The 23,083-nt window shown below is 41.9% G+C and overlaps 1 protein-coding gene across 10 annotated transcripts in view; it reads right to left on the bottom strand.

Annotated features, from left to right (window-relative positions):
• RBM6 (RNA binding motif protein 6) overlaps positions 1–21,846 on the bottom strand; it is a 102,481-nt gene extending 80,635 nt beyond the window's left edge. For 4 of the 10 annotated variants that reach the window (XR_003517945.2, XM_027582799.2, XM_027582800.2 and 1 more), the window contains exon 1: positions 21,652–21,846. The gene's annotated coding sequence lies outside the window, so the exon portion shown is untranslated. Of the gene's footprint in view, positions 1–7,510; positions 7,543–21,651 lie in introns of all 10 variants that reach the window. The other 6 variants (XM_027582795.1, XM_027582796.1, XM_027582791.1 and 3 more) reach the window with 5 other exon arrangements.
• Positions 21,847–23,083: the final 1,237 nt, after the last annotated feature.

Here is a 23,083-nt window from a genome sequence, read left to right as displayed (position 1 = left end):
TATAGCCTCCAGCAATCCCCCCCGCAAAAATTGGCAAACCCCAACAAAAGGGAAGCATTTGATTTCCAGAGTTATCATGACAGTCAAATGCCCGATTTTCAATAACAAGAAAAAGAAAATCACAAAACAGACAAAGAAACAAGAAAATACAGCCCATTCAAAGAAACAAAATAAATTGCAGAAACTATCTTGGGGCGCCTGGGTGGCTCAGTCGTTAAGCGTCTGCCTTTGGCTCAGGTCATGATCCCGGCGTCCTGGGATCGAGCCCCACATCGGGCTCCCTGCTCCGCGGGAAGCCTGCTTCTCCCTCTCCCACTCCCCCTGCTTATGTTCCCTCTCTCGCTGTGTCTCTCTCTGTCAAATAAATAAAATCTTAAAAAAAAAAGAAAAGAAACTATCTTTAATAAATCCAGATATCAGATTTGCTAGACAAAGACTTTCTAACAACTATCTTAATTATGCTTAAAGAACTAATGGAAATCAGGAAAACAATGTATAAGCAAAATGAGAATATTTACAGAGACAGAAATTTATACAGTGGAATAAAAAACCTGGAGCTGAAAAGTACAATAATTGAAACGAAAAGTTCACTAGAGGGGTTCAACAGATCTGAGCAGGCAAAAGCATAAGCAAACTTGAAGAGAAGAGGGTTGAAATTATGAAGTCTGGAGAGCAGAAAGGAAAAAGAATGAACAAAGATGAACAAAACCTATGGGGCCTGGAGATGCTGTCAAACTGACAATCATTATGTAAGAGATGAGAAGGAAGTCCTAGAAGAAGAGAGAAAGGACAAAAAGATTATTTGAAGAAATAATGGCCAAAAAAACCCAAGAAACAAAAAACACCCCAATTTTCTGAAAGATGTGAATCTCCAAATCTAGGAAACTAAATGAAATACAAGGAGGCCGCCTGGGTGGCTCAGCTGGCTGACCATTCGACTCTTGGTTTCAGCTCAGGTCATGGATGTAGCCCCTCGGCCCACTCCATGCTCAGTGGGGAGTCTGCTTGAGGATTCTCTCCCTCTGCCCCTTCCCCCGCTTGTGTGCAATGCGTGTGCTCAAGCTTTCTCTCAATAAAATACATAAATCTTTAAAAAAAATAAAGTACAGGTAGGATAAACTCACATCCAACACATTATGATCAAAGACAAAGAATTTTCAAAGCAACAAGAGAGAAGTGACAAGAGATCCTCAATATGATTACCAGCCAATTACTCATTAGAAACCCTGGAGGCCAGAAGGCAGTGGACAATTTCTGAAAATACTAAGGGGGGGGGAACCAAACTGCCAATCAAGAATTCTATGTCCAACAAAATTGTCCTCCAAAAAATGAGGAAGAATTTAAGACATTTCCAGGTAAACAAAAGCTGAGAAAGTTCGTGAACCACTAGATGAACCCTCCAAGAAATGCTAAAGGAGTTCTTCTAGTTGAAATGACAAAGAAGCTAAACAGTAACCAAAGCCATATGAAGAAATAAGGTCTCTGGTAAAGATAAACACAGGGGCAATTATAAAAGCTAGTATTATTGTAACTTTGGTTTGTAACTTCACTTTTTATTTTCCACATGATTTTTTTTTTTAAAGATTTTATTTATTTGACAGAGAGAGACACAGTGAGAGAGGGAACATAAGCAGGGGGAGTGGGAGAGGGAGAAGCAGGCTTCCCGTGGAGCAGGGAGCCCAATATGGGGCTCGATCCCAGGACTCCGGGATCATGACCTGAGCTGAAGGCAGACGCTTAATGACTGAGCCACCCAGGCGCCCCTATTTTCCACATGATTTAAAAGACAGACTCACAGGCAGCTCTTTCTGCCCATGGGTCCTGTCTCCATGCTTTAATAAAAACACCTTTGTGTGAGTGCCTGGGTGGCTCAGATGGTTAAGCAACTGCCTTCGGCTCAGGCCATAATCCCGGAGTCCCAGGATCAAGTCCCACATTGGGCTCCCTGCTCAGTGGGGAGTCTGCTTCTCCCCCTGAACCTCCCCCTTCTCATGCTCTCTCTCTCTCTCTCATTCTCTCTCTCAAATAAATAAAACCTTTAAAAAAAAAAAAAACCTTTGCACACCAAAAATAAATAATAAAAGACAGATGCATAAAAACAATCATTAATCTAGGTTACTGGGGACAGAATTTAAAAGATGTTACCGGTGACACTGATAACAGAAAGAGAAGCTGTACAGAAGCGGAGTTTTTGCATGCTACTGAACTTCAGTTGATATAAATTCAAATTAAGTTGTTATAACTGTTGGATGTTAAATGTAATTCCCATGGGAACCACAAAGACTACACATGCAAGAAAATGAGAAGGGAATCAAAACATTTCACTGCAAACAAAAAAAATGCAACAATGGAAGAAACGAAGGACAAAAAAAGGTATAGGGCACATAGAAAACAAAAATCAAAATAGCAGAAGTCCCTCCTTATCAGTAATTACTTTCAATGTTAATAGTTTAAAATTTTCTAATCAAAAGAGGACATGAGCAAAACAAATTAAAAAAACATGATCTAACTACAGCTGATCCTTGAACAACACAAGTCTGAACTGCGGTGAGTCCACTTTTCACAGATTTTTTTTCAATAAATATAGTAGAAACATTTTTGGAGATTTATGACAAAGTTGAAAACTTGCAGATAAACGATGTAACCTAAAAATACTGAATAAAACTAAGAAGAAGTAAGGTATATCATGAAGGCACAAAATATATATGTAGATATTTGCCTGTTTTATCACTTACTACCATAAAATACACACAAAACTAATAAAAAGTTAAAATTTGGGGCGCCTGGGTGGCTCAGTTGGTCAAGCGTCCATCCGGCTCTTGATTTCAGTTTAGGTTCAGGTCATGATCTCATGGTCCTGGGATGGAGCCCTGTGTTGGGCTCCCTGCTCAGCAGGGAGTCTGCTTCTCTCCCTCTGCCCCTCCCTCCACTCAAGTGTGCACTCTCTCTCTAAAGTAAATAAATCTTTTAAAAAAGAAGTTAAAATGTATCAAAATTTACAAACTCACAGACCATAAGTTGTACCATTTGCAGTTGAGAAAAATGTAAACAAATGTAAAGACACTGTATTAAATCATAATTATATAAGATTAACTGTAGTACATACTATACTACTGTAATAATTTCACAGTCACCTCCTGCTGCTATTTCAGTGAGCTCAAGTGTTTTAAGTATCCCCTTAAAAAAAAAAAAGTGACACTAATCATCCCTGCAGAGGCTGTTACTCTTTCTGGCAAATTGCATATCACAGTAAAAAGTGGTTTCTCCCGGTTCTCCTGTATTTTTCATCATGTTTAATGCAACACCATAAACCTTGAATAACACCATGGGACCAATATGAAGTGCCATTAGTGATGCTGAAAGTCTTCCCAAGAAGCAGAGTAAGTCATGACATTACAAGAAAAAGGTGAATTGCTTGATATGTACCATAGAGGTCTGCGTTTGCAGTTGCCTGCTGTTTCATGAATCCAGTGTGAAGGAGGGAAGGAGAGAGAGAGAGAGGAAAGAAAGAAAAATTCACGAAGCCATCACTGCAGCTACACTGGCAGGCAAGAAAACCTTGAAATTTTTGCAAAATATCTTTTTACTTCATATTGAAAATGCAGCTTTATGTGGGTGCAGGATTGCTTTAAGAAAGGCATACTTACAGGCTCTAACATAATTTGAGAAAAAGCAAAGCCATTATATGACAACTTAAAGCAAAGAAAGGTGAAGGATCTAAAACTAGAAAATTTAATGCCAGCAAAGGATGGTTTGATAATTTTAGAAAGAGATCTGGCTTAAAAAAATGTCAAGACGACAGGAGAGGCAGCTTCTGCCCACCAAGAAGCAGCAGATGAGTTCTCTGGGCCACTAATAAAATCACTGAGGAAAAAAGCTATCTGGTTTATAATACTGATGAATGTGCCTTACTCTGGGAGGAAAAAAAAAATACCAGAAAGGACATCTATTTGTAAAGAAGAAAAGAGAGCACCAAGATATAAGGCAAGAAGGTATAGGCTAACTCTACCATTTTGAGTCTGGTTCATGATCCATAAGCTGCTAACCCCCAAGCCTTGAAGGGAAAAGATAAATAACAGCTGGCAGTCTTTTGGTTCTACAAGAAGGCCTGAACAAGAACCGTCTTTCTGGATTGGTTCCACTGATGCTGTCTCTGAAGTCAGGAAGTAACTTGCTGGTAAGAACTGTCTCTTTAAAGTTCTTTACATATTAGACGATGCCCTTGACCACCCAGAACCCCAGGAGTTCAACACCGAAGGTGTCAAAGTGGTCTACTTGCCCCCAAACACATCTCTAATCAAGCTTCTAGATCAGGGGATCATAAAGACCTTGAAGGTTTATTATACATGGTACTCTATGGAAAGGACTGTCAATGCTATGAAAAAGAACTGATAGAACATCATGGAAGTCTGGAAGGATTTTTTTTTTTTAAGATTTTATTATTTACTTTAGAGAGAGAGAGTGTGTGTGACAAGGAGTGGAGCATAGTGGGAGGGAGAGGGAGAATCTGCGCAGAGTGCAGTGCCCCATCTGGGGCTCAATCTCACAACTGCAAGATCACGACCTGAGCTGAAACCAAGTGTCAGACGCTCAACCAACTGAGCCACCCAGGCACCCAAAAGTCTGGAAGGATTACACCATTGAAGATGCCATTGTTATAGGAAAAGCCATCAAACCTGAAATAATAAATTCCTGCTGGAGAAAACTGTGTCCAGATGTTGTGACGACTTCACAGGATTTACAACAGAGACAATCAAGGAAATCATGAAAAGAGTGGATAAAAAAGGTGGGGGATGAAGCGTTTCAAAATATGGATCTTGGAGAAATTCAAGAGCTAACACACACCACACCAGAACAATTAAAAGAAGATGACTCGATGGAGATGAGTACTTCCAAACCATAACAAATGAAGAAGATGTAGAAGAAAGATGGGGCACCTGGGTGGCTCAGTCAGTTAAGCATCTGCCTTCAGCTCAGGTCATGATCCCAGGGTCCTGGGATCGAGCCCTCCATCGGGCTCCCTGCTCAGCAGGGAGTATGCTTGTCCCTCTTCCTCTGACCCTGCCCCTGTTCAGGCAAGCTCTCTCCCCCTTTCAAATAAATAAAATCTTAAAAAAAAAAAAAGGTTATAGAAGCACAGTCCCAGAAAACAAATTGATATCAGACATCTGGCAGAAGCATTCTAATTATTCAAGACTGCTTTTAACTTCTTTGATGATACAATCCTTCTAAGGTACAAGCACTGAAACTAAAGCAAACAGTGGAAGGATAGTGGTACCACCGTAGAAACAACTTCAGAGAAACTGGAAACCAAAGAAGTCAGAAATTAGGATGTATTTCCATAAAGTTATAGAGTGTGCAGGCCTTTCCTGCTTCTACTTCCACCTCTTCTACCTCTGCCACTTGAAAGAGCAAGACCAACCCCCAAGCTGAACAGTTGTATTATGTGTCTTTGTGTGAAAACATAGTAACTGTATGGCAAGAACCATGTGAGATGTTTTGTGTCATCATCACCCAAGTATTCACCATGTAGAACATCATGTGCAAGACTTGAATGGAAGGGGACAGATGAGTGATAGTTAATATAAAATTAATATTGTGTTAGTTTTCTTACTGTTTTATAACATCGCTTTCTTTTTATTATTATTTATCTGACACAGAGAGAGAGAGACAACAAGAGAGGGAACACAAGCAGAGGGAGAGGCAGAGGGAGAAGTGGCTTCCCACTGAGCAGGGAGCCCGATGTGGGGCTCGATCCCAGGACCCTGGGATCATGACCTGAGCCAAAGGCAGATGCTTAACAACTGAGCCACCAGGCACCCCATAACACTGCTTTCAAAGAATTATATTACCATACAGTATGCCTCTTTCTCCCGTAATTGGAGAAACTACATATCAGTTTTAAAACCTAACAGTGTTTCCAATACTGTATTATGAATATGACTTACTTCTATATACCATAAAATCTTTACAATGATTCAATCATTAATGTATAGGCTAGGCTACCGTGAAGCAAATTGCTTCACGGTAGCCTAGCCTATAATGCTGCTTCTTTGGTATCAATGCATGAATCATTATACCTGTAAGTAAATGCGAATTTCTTTTTCACAGAATCTTCTCATTTTTAAAAAGATTTATTTATTTTAGAGAGAGAGCGCACATAGCGCATGAGCAAGGGGAGGAGCAGAGGGAGAGGGAGGAGAGAAGTAGACTCCCTGCTGAGCGCAGAGGGTTGGGGGAGGGGGGTGGACCTCACGACCCTAAGATCAGGACCTGAGCTGAAATCAAGTCAGACACCCAACCAACTGAGCCACCCAGGTGCTCCAATCTTTTCATTTTTGATGTCTAATTTCAGTAACATGTATAAACATCTATAGTGTTTCTATCATATAAGAAAGTATCGAGGGGCACCTGCGTGGCTCAGCGTGGTTAAGCGTCTGCCTTCAGACTGTTTATCCTATCTGTAAGGCTTCTAGTCAACAGTAAACTATTAGTAGTTAAGTTTGGGGGAATCAAAAGTTATACACAGATTTTCGACAGTGCATGGAGTCAGCACCCCAACCCACCGCACTGTTCAAGGATCAACTGCATATGCTATATATGTATAACTGTAATAAGCTGTATATGCTTCAAGAGACTCACTTTAGATCCAAAGACACAAATAGGCTGAAAGTGAAAAGATGGAAAACATATTCCATGCAAATAGTAATCAAATGAAAGCTGAGGACCTAGATTAATATCAGACAAAACAGACTTTGAATCCAAAGTTTATGAAAGACAAAGGAAGACACTATATATTAATTAAAAGGTTCAAAAAATACAGCAAGAAGATAAAACGATCATAAATATTAGTATAACACTCTCAAAATACATGAAGCAAAAACTGAAAACATGTGAAGAGAAAAATAAATAGTTCTCTGATAGCTGGAGACTTGAAACCCCACTTTCAATAATAGATAGGTCAACCAAACAGAATAAATGGAAATAGAGAACATAATAAATCAACTAGACCTAACAGACACATATAAATACTCTACAAAACAGTAGCAGAATCACATCTTCTTAAGTGCACCTGGGATAGTCTCCAGAATGAACCATTTGTTAAACCGCAAACAGGTCTCAGTAGATATAAAAAGGTTGATACCACATAAGTATCTTCTCCGACCAATGGGGATGAAGTTAATAATCAGTAACATAAGGAAAACTAATATTCACAAAATTTCAAATGCATATTACCTGACTTTCTAGTTCCTCTTCTAGGAATTCATTCTCTAGAAACTTACAGTGAGGTGACATGTTTACAAACACACACAGTGCAGCGCTGTTTGTAATAGCAAAAGATTATAAAATCTAAATGTACACCAATAGAGTATACTACACTACTGAAATGCCATGCAATTCTCAAAAAAAATGAGGTAGCTATGTTAATTATCTAGGATAAGCTATTAGTGTAAAATACTATTTGTAATATCATACCATCTGTGCAAAACAGAAAAGAATACAGGCATACCTTGGAGATACTGCAGGTTTGGTTCCAGACTACTGTAATAAAGTGAAACAGCAATAAAGTGAGTGAAATGAATTTTTTGGTTTCCCAGTACATATAAATGTTTACACTATATGGTAGTCTATTAAGTGTGCAATAGCATTCTAAAAATACAATGCATATACCTTAATTAAAAAATACTTTGTTAAAAAATGCTAACCATCATCTCAGCTTTTAGCAAATTGTAGTCACTGATCACAATCACCATAACAAATACAATAACAATGAAAAGTTTGAAATATCTTGAGAATGTGATACACAGATACAAAGTAAGCAAAAGCTGGTGGAAAATGGCACTGAGAGACTTGCTCAACTCAGGGTAGCCATAAACCTTCTTCAATCTGTAAAAAATGCAATATCTGCAAAATGTAACGGAACAAGGTATGCCTATATATATAACAAAGTTAGAGGACTCACACTTCCTGATTTTAAGACTTAATACAAAGTTACAGTAATCAAGACAGTATGGCACTGGCATAAGGATGAGCATATAGATCAATGGAACAGAAGGGCCTGCCACCTAAACTGCCCAGATCCCACCCCCAACACATGCTACCCACCAATCAGTAAAAGGACCCCTTGGTGAGTTCTGAAAATTAGCATAGGAAACTCATGCAGGTACAGATCTGGATGAGTAGTAAATAGTCAAATGAGAATTTTGAAGATTGAAGTGAAAAATGGTTCCATATGAATAGCCGTTGAACAGGGGTCAGCTGCTTCTGGAGATGGTAAGCATTATACTAGTCTACAGGCTACACTCCTATTGATGCCCTTCCGCTGAACTTTGCAACCATACTCCTCTAGAACCTAAAGACTGGTTTCCTGGAAGCTGACCAGTACGTCTGGCAAAAAAAGACCCCCCACTGTAGGTCAGCACTGTTTATGGTTGGAACGATGATGGTGGCTGATTGTTTCCGAGTCTCCTCTGCCTTTCATTCTTCATTAATAAAAGCATTCTTAGGAGGTGCATGGGTGGCTCAGTTGGTTGAGCATTCGACTCTTGATTTCAGCTCTCAGGTCATAATCTCAGGGTCATGAGATCGAGCCCTATGTTGGGTTCCACGCTCAGCAGAGTCTGCTTGAGGTTCTCTCTCTCCCTCTCCCTCTGTCCTTCCTCCCACTCATATGTGTGCTTGTTTGCTCTCTCTCTCAAATAAATAAATCTTTTTTAAAAAAAGAGTAATAAATAATAAATGAAAACATTCTTGGCAAACACTTCCACTCTGGTCCATCTTGCAAAGGTCCAAGAATTTTACCTCTAACAGCATAATTCTAATACCCAGGGCCATCCTTTTTAATCATGATTTCAGTTCCAAAAGCCAACAAAGCAGAACCAGGGGTCCTATTCTGTATGCAGTACATAGCAGCTTAATCCTACACCAAACACTCTAATTTTTTTCCAAAGTAAATGCTTTGGGCCACACAGGACACTCAACTAAGAACATCAAAGGCGCATCAACAGGCAAAAGTTGATTTGAGCACCTACCAAATAAGATCCACCTCTGAATTTTTAAACAGTAACAACTTTAATATGCACTGTGGGAATCAGTGGCTGCTGGCAGCACCCTTGTCCCTTGCAAAATTTCTGTTAAAAGATTTTAAGTGTATTGATTCCAATTACAGGGCCTCTAAAGAGTCCTCCAATTTGGAATGGGGAATTTACATGCCTGCTGCCATCCTTAGATGTGGCGTCTATTTCTCAGGCTCCCTCTCCAGAACCATATCCTGATTCCCTTTTGATGGCACTTGCTTGCCTACCATCATACCACACTTAAAAGCTGATTAAAAATGGATCAGACATAAATGTAGAAGCTAAAACTATAAAGCTTCTAAAAGAAAACACAGGAGAAAATCTTTTTGAGCTTTGTGTCAGCAAAGACTTTTTTTTTTAAAGATTTTATTTATTTATTTGAGACAGAGAGAATGAGAAACAGACAGCACAAGAGGGAAGAGGGTCAGAGGGAGAAGCAGACTCCCCGCTGAGCAGGGAGCCCGATATGGGACTTGATCCCGGGACTCCAGGATCATGACCTGAGCCGAAGGCAGTCGCTTAACCAACTGAGTCACCCAGGCGCCCTCAGCAAAGACTTCTATAAAGGATCCAAAAGCATTAACAATAAAGAAAAAGATTAAAATTAAAACATGTTCTTCATGGGCACCTGGGTGACTCATTCGTTAGGTGTCTGCCTTCAGCTCGGGTCATGATCCAGGGTCCTGGGTTCAAGGCCCACATCCAGCTCCCTGCTCAGCTGGGAGCCTGCTTCTTCCTCTCCCACTCCCCCAGCTTGAGTTCCCTCTCTCGCTGTGTCTCTCTCTGTCAAATAAATAAATAAAAAATCTTTAAAAACAAAAATACATGTTCTTCACCCGCATCGGGCTCCCTGCTCCTTGGGAGCCTGCTTTTCCCTCTGCTTCTCTCTCTCTCTCTCTCCCTCTGTCTCTCATGAATAAATAAATAAAATCTTAAAAAAAAAAAGACACTTTAAAAAATGAAGAGGCAAACTATGGAACAAGAGTAAATATTTGTAACACACATCTGACAAATGCTTACTATTACTGGTCATAAAGAAAACAGATTGGGCGCCTGGGTGGCTCAGTTGGTTCAGCGACTGCCTTCGGCTCAGGTCATGATCCCGGAGTCCCGGGATCGAGTCCCACATCGGGCTCCCTGCTCGGCGGGGAGTCTGCTTCTCCCTCTGACCTTCCCCCCTCTCATGCGCTCTCTCTCTCTCTCATTCTCTCTCTCAAATAAATAAATAAAATAAATAAAATCTTAAAAAAAAGAAACCATATTTAAAAAAAAAAAGAAAACAGATTAAAACCACAATGAGATACTAATACCCACCCACTAGAACTGCTAAAATTAAAAAGACTTACAAAAGCAAATACGCAAGGATTTTCAGCAATCAGAACTCATACACAGCTGGAAAGAATACAAGATGGTACAACCACTTTAGAAACTGGTCTGACAACACTACCCTAGACTCAGTAATTTCACTTCTACCTAAGATAAATGAAATCTTGTACAAAATGTTCACAGCAGCTTTATTCATAATAGCTTAAAAAAATGGAACCAACCCAACATCCTTCCAAAGGAGATGAAATAAATACACAGTTTGGTGTCTTGAGGGTTTCCGTCCCTGGGGTAGTATACTCTAGATTTCAAATGGAGAGATGCCTTTTTGGTAAAGTGAAGAGAAGGGTTAGTAAGAAAGGGGAAGTAGAAAAGGAGAATCAACAATATCCATTCTTTTTTAAAAATTATTTTTAGGGGCGCCTGGATGAGCTCAGTCAGTTGAGCATCCAACTCTTGATTTCAGCTCAGTTCATGATCTCGGCTCAGGTCATGATCTCAGGGTCTTGGGATCAAGGCCCATGTTGGGCTCTGCGCTCAGTGTGGAGTCTGCTTGTCCCTCTCCCTCTGGTCCTCCCATCGCTTTCTTTCTCTCTCTCAAATAATAAATAAAATCTTTTAAAAAATATTTTTTAGGGGTACCTGGGTGGCTCAGTTGGTTAAGCGACTGCCTTTGGCTCAGGTCATGATCCCAGGGTCCTGAGATTGAGCCCCACATCATGCTCCCTGCTCAGCAGGAAGCCTGCTTCTCCCTCTCCCTCTGCCTGCAGCTCTGCCTACTTGTGCTCTCTGTGTCAAATAAATAAATAAAATCTTTAAAATATATATAGATATTTTAAAATTTATAAAATTTACCATTTTAACCATATTTAAGTGTTGAAGTGTATAGTTCAGTGGCATTAAATACATTCATGTTATATAACCATCATCCCCATCCATCCACAGATCTTTTTTCATCTTGCAAAACTGAAAATTTATACTCATTAAACAGTAATTCCTCATTCCCCTCTCCACCCAGTCCCTGGCAACCACCATTCTATTTTCTGTCTCTCTGATTTTGACTACTCTATGTACCTCATCCTACTAGTGGAACCATATGATATTTGTCCTTTTATGATTGGCTTATTTCACTTAGCATATCTTAAACGTTCAGCCACATTGCAGGATCTATTAGAATTTCATTACTTTTTTAAAAAGGTATATATATCTTTTTCCCCTAAAGAGAAAGAGAGAGGAGAGGGGGGTGGGAGGGGCAGAGGGAGAGAATCTCAAGCAGGCCTCATGCCCAGCATGGAACCCAATGCAGGACTCAACCTCAACCTCACAACCCCTAGAGCGTGACCTGAGTGGAAATAAGAGTTGGACGCTTAACTGACTGAGCCACCCAGAAGTCCCAGAATTTCATTACTTTTTAAGGCTGAGTAATATTGCATTGTATGTATACACCACATTTTGTTTATCCACTCATCCACTGATGGGACACCTGGGTTACTTCCATCTTTTGGCTACTGTGAATAACAAACCTGGGTGTACAAATCTCTTTGAGACTTTGCTTTCAATTCTTTTGGACATACACCCAAATATGGAATTGGTGCTTTAGGGGCACCTCAGTGGCTCAGTCAGTTAAGCGTCTGCCTTCCACTGAGGTCATGATCCCAGGGTCTTGGGATCAAGCCTGCCGCTCCCCTTGCTTGTGTTCTCTCTCTCTAACAAATGAATAAATAAAATCTTTTTTTTTAAGATTTTATTTATTTATTTGAGATAGAGAAAGAGAGAGAGCATGAGCAGGGGGAGCAGCAGACAGAGAGGAAGAAGCAGGCTCCCCGCTGAGCCGGGGGCCCGATGGGGGCTCAATCCCAGGACCCCGAGATCATGACCTGAGCCAAAAGCAGATGCTTACCCAACTGAGCCACCTAGGTGCCCCTGAATAAATAAAAAAAATCTTAAAAAAAAAAAAAAGTGGAGGGCCACCTGGGTGGCTCAGTCATTAGGCATCTACCTTCGGCTCAGGTCATGATCCCAGGGTCCTGGGATCAAGCCCCACATCGGGCTCCCTGCTTGGCAGGAAGCCTGCTTCTCCCTCTCCCACTCCCCCTGCTTGTGTTCCCTCTCTTGCTGTCTCTCTCTGTCAAATAAATAAATTAAAAAAAAAAAGTGGAATTGCTGGATCACCTGGTAATTCTATTTTTAATTTATGAGGAATCACCATACCGTTTTCCACACCAGTTTCTCTATTCTCCATTTCCAGCAACAGAGCACAAGGGTTCTGTCGATGGACTGAACTGTGCCCCTCCCCACCCCATTCATATGCTGAACTCCTAGCTCCCAATGGGCTTGTATTTGAAGAGAGGACCTTTAAGGACATAAGTTAAGAGGTCTTAAGAGTGGGACCTGAATCCAACAGGTCTGGTATCAGAAGAGACACTAGGAATGCATGCACAGAAGAAAGTTTGTATGAGGACACAGCAAGAAGGCAGCCTTCTGCAAGCCAAGGAGAAAGGCCTCACCAAAACCCAACACTGCTGACACCTTGATCTTAGACGTTAGCCTCCAGAGTGAGAGAAAATACATTTGTTATTTAAGCCACCCCATCAGTGGTATCAAGTTATAGCAGTCCTAGGAAAATAATACAAGTTCCAATTTCTCCACACCATCACCAACAATTGTTATTTTCTGTTTTGGAGGTGTTTTGTTATTGTTGTTTTGATCATTGTCATCCTAATGGGTGTGAAGTGGCATCACACTGTCATTTTGATTTGCACTTCCCTAATCATTCATGATGTTGAGCATCTTTCCCTGGACATATTGGCCATCTGTATAACCTTCTTTAGAGAAATGTCTATTGAAGTCCTTTGCCCATTTTTGAATCAGGTTGTATTTTTGTTGTTGAGTTTAGAAGCTTTCTCTATATTCTGGATATTAATCTCTTATCAGATATGTGATTTACAAATATTTTTTCCCATTCTGTGGGGGTGCCTTTTTATTCTGTTGACAGTGTTCTTTGGTGAAGGAAAGTTTTGATGAAGTCCAATTTGTCTATTTTTTCTTCTGTTGACTATGCATTTGGTGTCATACCCAGGAGATCATTTTCAAATCCAATACATGACGATTTCCCCCCGTTTTCTTGTAAGAGTTTTATGGTTTTAGTTCTTTTTCTTTTTTTAAGATTTTATTTATTCATTTGAGAGAGAGAGGGAGAGAGCATGAGCAGGCGCAGGGGTAAGAGGGAGAAGGAGACACCCCGCTGAGCCAGGAGCCCGATGACGTGGGGCTCAATCCCAGGATCGGGAGACCATGAGCTGAGCCAAAGGCAGACACTTAACCATTCGAGTCACCCAGGCGCCCCTAGTTCTTACATTTAGAAACAAGATTCATTCTTAGAAGAATATTTATGGAAGGTAAAGTTTTACACACTGATTCCTTTAAATCTATACATATGCAAGGGTGCCTGGGTAGCTCAGTCAGTTGAGCATCTGACTCTTGATTTGGGGGCTCAGGTCATGATCTCAGGGTTGTGAGATTAAGCCCCACGTCAGGCTCCACACTCAGTGCAGAGTCTGCCTCTGCCCTCCCCTTGCTCACGCATTCTTTCTCTATAAAATAAATAAATCTTTAAAAATATACATATACAGGGGCACCTGGGTGGCTCAGCTGTTAAGCATCTGCCTTTGGCTCAGGTCATGATCCCAGGGTCCTGCGATCGAGCCCCACGTCAGGCTCCCTGCTCCGCAGGAAGCCTGCTTGTCCCTCTCCCACTCCCCCTGCTTGTGTTCCTTCTCTCGCTGTGTCTCTGTCAAATAAATAAAATCTTAAAAAAAAATTAAATAAATAATAAATAAAAATATACATATACATATGCCCACATTCTCCCTGGAATGTTTTTGTGTACCCCATAGGTTGAAGATTGTAGTTTGAAGAACCTACCCTTATATTGCTCTATCACTCAACTTTTTTTGCCCATATTACCATTCTGCTGACTGCTTCTTTTTTGCTTATAAACACTCAAGTCTTTCTCGTGCAAAAATACACACACACACGCACAAATACAAAAACTTCAAATATTATTTAAATAAATGTCCACCAAATATTGCTAATCCCCCAAGGCTCCACACTGTTTCTTAGCGCTGTTTTTGATCCACACGCCATCCCTAGGTGCTGTGGACTGAATGTTTGTACACACCCTCCAAATTCTTATGTTGAAGCCCTAATCCTCAATGTGATGGTATTCAGAGGTGGGGGCTTTGAGAGGTAACTGGGTCATGAGAGTGGAGCCTTCATGAATGGGATTAGTGCCCTTATAAGAAAAGATAAAAGAAATGATTTTTCTCTCAGCCATATAAAGATACAGCAAGAAGGTAGCTTTCTGCAAAGGATCTTCACCAGGAACCAAATCAAAAGGCACCTTGACCGTGAACTTCCCTGTCTTCAGAACCGTGAGAAATAAATTTTACTATTCAGGTCACCCAGTCCATGTTACTTTGTCATAGCAGCCAAAGCTGACTAGACATGGGCAACTGCATCTTCTCAATTTAACAACAATAACTACCATCTCTACAATGATAATTTCCACATCTCTAGCTTCTGCCTAGACTTCCCCTATAAAGTCCAAATTGCGTGCCAGAAATCACCACTTGGCTATCTCATAGGAATCTCAAAGTCATGTACAAATTAAGCTTTATTACTGCAGGAAGACATTTAAATATTTCATTAGAGCTGCTTTTTCTTATAAATAGAAATTTCCCTTGGGGCGCCTGGGTGGCTCAGTCGTTAAGCATCTGCCTTCGGCTCAGGTCATGATCCCAGGGTCCTGGGATCGAGCCCCGTGTCGGGCTCCCTGCTCAGTGGGGAGCCTGCTTCTCCCTCTCCCACTCCCCCTGCTTGTGTTCCCTCTCTCGCTGTGTCTCTCTGTCAAATAAATAAATAAAATCTTAAATCTTTGGATTTTATTTATTTATTTGACAGAGAGATAGAGAGCACAAGTAGGCAGAGGGAGAGGGAGAAGCAGGCTCCCCGCTGAGCAGGGAGCTGGACGTGGGGCTCAATCCCAGGACCCCAGGATCATGATCTGAGCCGAAGGCAGCCGCTCAACCAACTGAGCCACCCAGGCACCCCAATAAATAAAATCTTAAAAAAAAAAAAAGAAAAAAATTTCCCGGGGTGCCTGGGTGGCTCAGTCAGTTAAGCATCTGCCTTTGGCTTAGGTCATGATCTCGGGGTCCTGGGATTGAGCCCCATGTGGGGCTCCCTGCTCAGCGGGGAGCCTGCTTCTCCCTCTCCCGCTCCCCCTGCTTGTGCGCACACACACCCTCTCTCTCTAATAAATAAATAAACAGAAATTCCCCAGGGTTTAAATATTCTTATATCCTGGTTCCTTATACCAGCAAATTACAGTCAGGCTCCCAGTTCAAGAGTGAGTTTTGTAAGGCAGTAGAGTGTAGTGGAAAAGGGCTAAAAGTGCCATCTCTGGACATACTCTGCTTAGGATCCTGGGATCGAGCCCCGCGTCGGGCTCCCTGCTCAGTGGGAAGCCTGCTCCTCCCTCTCCCTCTGCTTGTGTTCCCTCTCTCGCTGTCTCTGTCAAATAAATAAATAAAATCTTAAAAAAAAAGAATGACAATGCAAATCCATTAGAACAGTAGTCAATAAATAAAATGCTCAGTAAATGTTAGCTATTATTACTTTAAGAGTTTATTTAGAAAATCATTGAGATTTGAATGCATTCCCATTGATGCAGTCTGATTTGGCTAAACGACTGACATTAAAAATCTGATTTGCCAATTAGATTATATGGCATTTTCCATAAATTAAGTCTGCAACTCCAAGGTCTATGTGTGTGTGTGTGTGTGTGTGTGTGTGTGTGTGTGTGTGTGTGTGTGTGTGTGTGTGTGTGTGTGTGTGTGTGTGTGTGTATGTATAAAGCATACATACAATATATATTATGCAAGGAAATACATCCTTTTCAGCCATTTATGATAAAAATGTTAAGGCACTAATGCTAACTTAAAAATGTACAAGGTGCGGGGCGCCTGGATGGCTCAGATGGTTGGGCATCCATCTGAGATCATGATCTTTGGTTCAGGTCATGATCTCAGGGTCCTGGGATCGAGCCCCATGTCGGGCTCCTGGCTCAGCAGGAAGCCTGCTTCTCCCTCTCCCTCTGCCTCTCCCCCTGCTCATGCTCTCTATCTCTCTGTCTCAAATGAGTAAATAAAATCTTTAAAAAAAAAACGTGCAAGGTGGTAATAAGTTTTTCAAAATTTTAGGGGGAAAATTTTTTTTAATTTTAGGTGGTCCAAGAATAAAAAGATTTCAAAACCACTGGCCTAGTGCATGTGTTTTACTTTATTTTTTTAAAGATCTTATTTATTTGACGGGGAGAGAGAGAGAGAGAGAGAGAGCGCGTGCGCACAAGCAGGGGGAGTGGCAGGGAGAGGGAGAAGCAGACTCCCCGCTGAGCAGGGAGCCTGATGCAGGGCTCTATTCCAGGACCCTGGGATCATGACCTGACCCGAAAGCAGACGCTTAACCAACTGAGCCACCCAGGCACCCCACAGTGCATGTGTTTTAGAGTTAGAATGCCTGGATTTGAATCAAAACCCCAGTTTTCTAACTATTGCACCTTTGACAAGTTATTTAACTTCTATATGTCTCAAAGCTCTCCTATACTATTGGAATAATGGTACCTACCTCGTATGATTACTGTCAGGTGTAAATGAGATCATGCATAAGAAGCAATCATATTCATAGCCCCATTGTTCATAATAGCCCCAAACTGGAAATAGTCCAAATGTCCACTAATAAGTGAATGGCTGAACCAAAAGAAATATACCATAAAAAAGAATGCAACAACACAGATGAACCTCAAAAAACATTGCAAGTGAAATAAGCCAGACACAGAAGACTGAGAACTGTATAATTCCAATTATATGAAATTTCTAGAAAACATTAAACTACAGAGACAGGAAGCAAATCAGTGGATATTAGGACTTGCAGTTGGAGAAGTGGGGATAAACAACAAACTGGAGCTAAGGAATGTTTTGAGGTGCTGGAAATATTCTAAATCTGAACAGTGGTGATGATTACATCAAACTGAACACTTACAGATGAAGGAATTTTATGATATGTAAACTATGTCTCCAAAAAAAGTTTTGAACAATTTTAAAACAATGTAATAAATATCGGGGCGCCTGGGTGGCTCAGTATGTTAAGCATCTGCCTTCAGCTCAGGTCATGATCCCAGGGTCCTGGGATCGAGCCCCGCATCAGGCTCCCCGCTCTGCAGGAAGCCTGCTTCTCCCTCTCCCACTCCCACTCCCCCTGCTTGTGTTCCCTCTCTCGCTGTCTCTCTCTCTCTCTGTCAAATAAATAAATAAAATCTATAAAACAAACAAAAAACAATGTAATCAATATTACTACTAATGCTACTACGCTCAGGTTTTTAAAATCATAACAACGGGGGCACCTGGGTGGCTCAGTCGTTAAGCATCTGCCTTCGGCTCAGGTCATGATCCCAGAGTCCTGGGATTGAGTCCCACATCAGGCTCTCTGCTCAGCAGGAAGTCTGCTTCTCCCTCTCCCACTCCCCCTGCTTGTATTCCCTCTCTCGCTGTGTCTCTCTCTGTCAAATAAATAAATAAAATCTTAAAAAAAAAAATCATAATAACGTTAAGCTGGAAAGGACCTTCCTGAGTATGTCTAATCCTACTGTCCAAAATGAGAGTGATAAAGACAAGCATAGCTGACTGCTAACTCTACCACAGTTTAGTACTTTATATGGGCTCTCTCATTTAATCATTACAAGTCCTCTGTAGGGTAAACTAAGTTACTATTCCCACTTTATAGACCATGCAACTAAGGCTCAAATAGGTTGAAACCTGACCCAAAACAATATAACTAATAGGAGAAAAAGCCAATATACAAACTCAAGACCATCTGATTCTAAAGCCAATGCTTAGAAAAAAACCCATCCTGAAATTCATATGGAAATTTCAAAGGACTCTGAATGGCCAAAACAATCTTGAAAAAGAACACAGTTGGAGGAGACACACTTCCCAATTTCAAAATCTACTACAAAGCTACAGTTATCAAAACAGTGTGGTATTGGTATATGGACACACACAGATCAGTGGAACAAAGAAACCAGAAATAAATTCTTACATATATGGTCAGGATCTTTTCAACAAGGGTGCCAAGACTATCAAGGGGAAAAGACAGCCTTTTCAACAAATGCTCATAGGAAAATTGGATATCCAAGTGCAGAAGAATGAAGTGGGACCTTACCTAACACCACATACCAAAATTATCTCAAAATGGATCAAAGATCTAAATGTGAGTGCTAAAACTATAAAACTCTTACAATAATAGGGGAAATGCTTCATCCATTGGATTTGGCAACGATCTCTAGGCTATGACACCAAAGGCACAGTCAACAAAAGAAAAACAGGCAAATTAGACTTCATCAAAATGAAAAACTCTTCTGCATCAAAGAACACTCAACAGAGTAAAAAGGCACCCCACAAATTGGGAGAAAATATTTGCAAATCACATATCTGATAAAAGATTAATATCCAGAATATGCACATGCCCACGTTCATAGCAGCATGATTCACAACAGTCAAAAGGTGGAAACAACACACTTGTCTACCAACAAATGAAGTGATAACAAATGTGGCCTATTCACACCAATGGAATATTTATTCAGCTATAAAAGAGAATGAGTATGTCAATTACATCTCAATTTTTAAAATATATTTTTTGTAATTTTTAAAAAAGGGATGAAGTTTGAGGCGCTTGGATGGCTCAGTCGAAGAGTGACCAACTCTTGATCCCAGGGTTGTAGGTTTGAGCTCTCTGTTCGGTGTAGAGATAAATAAATAAACTTGAAAAAAAAAAGGAATGAAGTTTGGATACCTGCTATGACATGAATGGACCATGAAAACATTACAGTAAGTGAAATAGGTTGAACATAAAAGGACAAATATTGTATGATTTCACTTATATGGGATACCTAGAACAGGCAAACTCACAGTGATTTCAGACTATAAATCATTAGGCTGCAGGGAGGGAACAATGAGAGTTACTTGCTTAATGGACCGAGTTTCTGTTTGGGGTGATGAAAAAGTTTTGGAAATAGAGAGTGGTGATGGACACACTACACTGTGTATGTAATTAATGCACTGAGTTTTACACTTAAAAATGGCTTAGGGGCGCCTGGCTGGCTCAATCAGAAGAGTGTGTGGCTCTTGATCTCTGGGTAATGAGTTCCAGCCCATATTGGGTGTAAAGATTCCTTAAATAAACATCAAAAAAAGATCAAAAGAATTTGTTACAACATATGTAACAAAATATATTTACCACAACTCTGTAAAGAAATTAGCAATGTAATATAAAAAGCATTGAATTATACACCTTAAATGGTTAATTGTATGACATATGAATTACAAATTATATCTCAAAGCTATTTAAAAAAAAAGACAACAGTGGTGGCTAACATTTAGTGAACACCTTGTGCACACCTGGCACTGTTCTAAGGGCATTACATAAACCTCACAACAACCTCATTTCACATATGAGGAAACTCAAGTAAGGTAATTTATCCAATGTCACTGAATTAGTGGAGGTTGAGTCAAGGATTCAAAACCTATCAGATTCTAAAGCTCCCCCAGTTATCCACTCTGCTATTCTGAGTCCCACAGCATGACAGGAGGGTTATAAAATGCATTCAACACATGCCCCATTAACTAAGCAAATGAGATGAAGAATAATTGTGGGAGTGTGGCAGAAAAATTAATTCTAAGCACTTGGTATATGGCTAAAAAAAAGTCCATCAAGGAATGATTTATGATCTTTAAAATTTCAGAACTTTCCGATAGTTTTAATTTTAATACAACCCTGAATCTGATTATTAACAGCAGTCTGTACATTTAAACACTGGCACAAGACTATAACCTTGCTCAAGTATCTGCAGTAACAGTTCTTTTAGTAACACCCACTCACCTCCCCCACCCAGGCCTTGACAAGGGTCCTCTGAAAGGCTACAACAACCTAGGAATCTAAAGGCAACAAAAATAAACCCAAGTCTGGTAACAATTCTATAAAGAAGGGTGCTACAGATGTCCAGAAAAGAGACCTAGTACCTTCCCTATAGGTTAAGTACCTAGTTAGGTGCTAATTAACTAGACAAGGTTCAGGTCCAACTTGTCTGTTTCACCAAAACAATAACATGCCAGTAGTTACTTTATACATTGACAATCCTACCGGCACCCATCAGTTCTTCATACCTCTCCCTACAGTCCTCACAACTTTGCTGATATTGACATTATAAGCTATTCACACTGGTGGCATTACTCAACAGGAAGTTGAAAACTAACAAACCTAGGGTACAATCCAGAGTTCAGAAAATGAACCAAGTGACCAGGCGCATCAGAGTCTACTGAACTCCTTCACTTACATCCAGCAACTCTGACCTTCACATGCAAAACCTGGAATATGCAAAAAATGCCATTATCCTTAAAGTTTATGTACCTTACAAAACATGACCCTTTGTTTTTATTAAAAAATGCACTCCTAGAGTTGAATCCAGTAGCACATCAATACTAAAGTTAGAAGAAAAAAACAGCTTTACAACGCCAAAAGGAATCTAAAGAGTAAATACGAAGAAACATCCCTCCTCCCACATTCTCCCAACGGGCGCAGAACCCACCAGACCACTCCCCCGCCTCCAGGTTCTACAGTCCCGCGTGCCGGGCTCCGAGCTCGAGCTCTCGCACCCTGTGGTCCCGCTAAGCCCACTCCAGTCTAGCCTGGTCTAAGGACGAGGCTACGTGCTAGGTACAAGAAGGCCTCCCTCTCGAGCGATGCCTCAGAACTGGATCAGATTCCTGCAAAAGCAGGAAAAAATGAGGAAGAAAGGGCCCGCCTGCGGGTCCGCAGACCAGAAGCACCAAACCGTAACCACGCGCCAGCCCCCTACTCCGCAGCCGACAGCCCCGAGGCTGGACCGGTAATTCTACCGCCGCGCCGGGCCCCGCCCCGGGCCCGCGACCGTTCCGGGGCGTTCCTCCCGAGGGCGGCGCCTCCCTCACCACACCGCCACTTGGCTCTCTTCTTCCCGAGCGAGGCCGCGGTCGCCCCGCGACACCGAAGCCGCAGCTTCCAGGCCTCGCGGACCCGCGACTTCTCTAGCGGCCTGGCAGGCCCGCTCCTTCCCCGCAGGCTCCGGCACGCCCTCTCTACTGCCCCAGACCCTTACCGAGGCAGCGCGGCCTCCGCGGCCCGCTCCTCCTAATCCTCAGCCGCCGCCACCGACCCAGCGTCGCGGAGACCGGAACTTCCTCCGCGCCGGCCGCTGCTTCCACAAAGGCGCCGCGCCGCCGCCTTCAGCGCTCGGCCCGCCGGGAGATAGAGTACAGCGGCAGGTCGCGCTGACTCCACTCCCGCCGTGCCTCGCGCGCGGTGGGGGGCGGGGCTGACTACGAAAGCGAGGCGTGAGGGCACGCTGCTCGCCGGCGTCCAATGGGAGGGCGTGCTTCCCCAGGCCCGCGGGGCCTGCTGGGGGTTGTTGTTTAGGCCCTGGCTCGTCTTCCGGTGCTCTCTTTATAGAGTTGAGCAAGACTTTCAGTCGGCCGTTAACTTGGCCTCCCCAAGTTTTGCTCCCCACCAGGAGCGCAGATCAGGCCTTGATCTGCCTAGTTCGAGGACGCCTTTCCCGTCATTGTGAAGGCAATGGAAGGGAGACTTGTCTGGCCTAAGCCTTCCGGGGAAGTGGCTGCTGGCCCACACAAGCCGCTTAGCTCTTTTTGCCCAAGACCCGAGGATAGGTGCGAGAGAAGCACTTGAATTAGAGCAGCAGTAGTCAGAGAGTCTCGTCCCCTTTTCTTTCAGAGGGGGTTTCCAAGTTAGGCATCCCCCGCTCAAGAATATCAAGCAAATGCCACCTACGTTAAAGGTTCAGTAGTCCTACCCATGAGGGAAAATCCACCCAGCTTCCACAGGGCCTTGCTAGATCTCAGGCGATAAATCTGGCCAGGAGTGACGTGCGAGGTCTCAGAACTGGAAGGTTATCTGCAAATCTCCCAATCTAGCGGAAAAGCTTTCAGTTTGCAGCTCACTTCCAGGATCTCCGTACAGTTAATCTTCAAATGGCAAGCTCTCAACTTCCCAGGTGGGTTATCTACACTGTCAATACACTTGCTGGTTCCGGCCACTGGTGTCTCTACCAGTGGACCCTTAGGAAAGGTAACCTGACTTTATAGCCTAAATTCAACATCATGGGATCAAACAAATCTGCAAGAAAAGCCTATAAAGCATTCTAAAGTAAAGCCATCCTTATCTGCAGACAAAGGAGGTTGTTGGGTTAAGTACTCTTTAAAATTATCTTCCCACTTTTCAGGCATCTTGTCTGGAAGTCATTCCTTCATTCAAGAACTGTGCGAAGGGTGTGTGTGTGCCAGGCACTGTATCAGGTGCTGGGGCTACAGGAACAAAGCTGATAAAATTTGCTGCCCTACTGGAGATGGGGGTGGGGTAGTTATTGGAGATGGACAACAAACTAAACAAGATATACAATCTCTGCTGAAATGAGGTTGGTTTCTGTAAGGAGGGAGATGGGAAGCCATTGGAGGGCTCTAAATAGAATAATATCATAACTTCACGTCCATGTTAATACGATCCCTCTGGCTGCT

This window comes from Zalophus californianus, chromosome 1, assembly GCF_009762305.2.
Source record: "Zalophus californianus isolate mZalCal1 chromosome 1, mZalCal1.pri.v2, whole genome shotgun sequence".
Classification (NCBI taxonomy): Eukaryota; Metazoa; Chordata; class Mammalia; order Carnivora; family Otariidae; genus Zalophus; species Zalophus californianus.
Note: the sequence above shows the minus strand (reverse complement) of the source record. Positions and strands in the feature narration are given on the sequence as shown.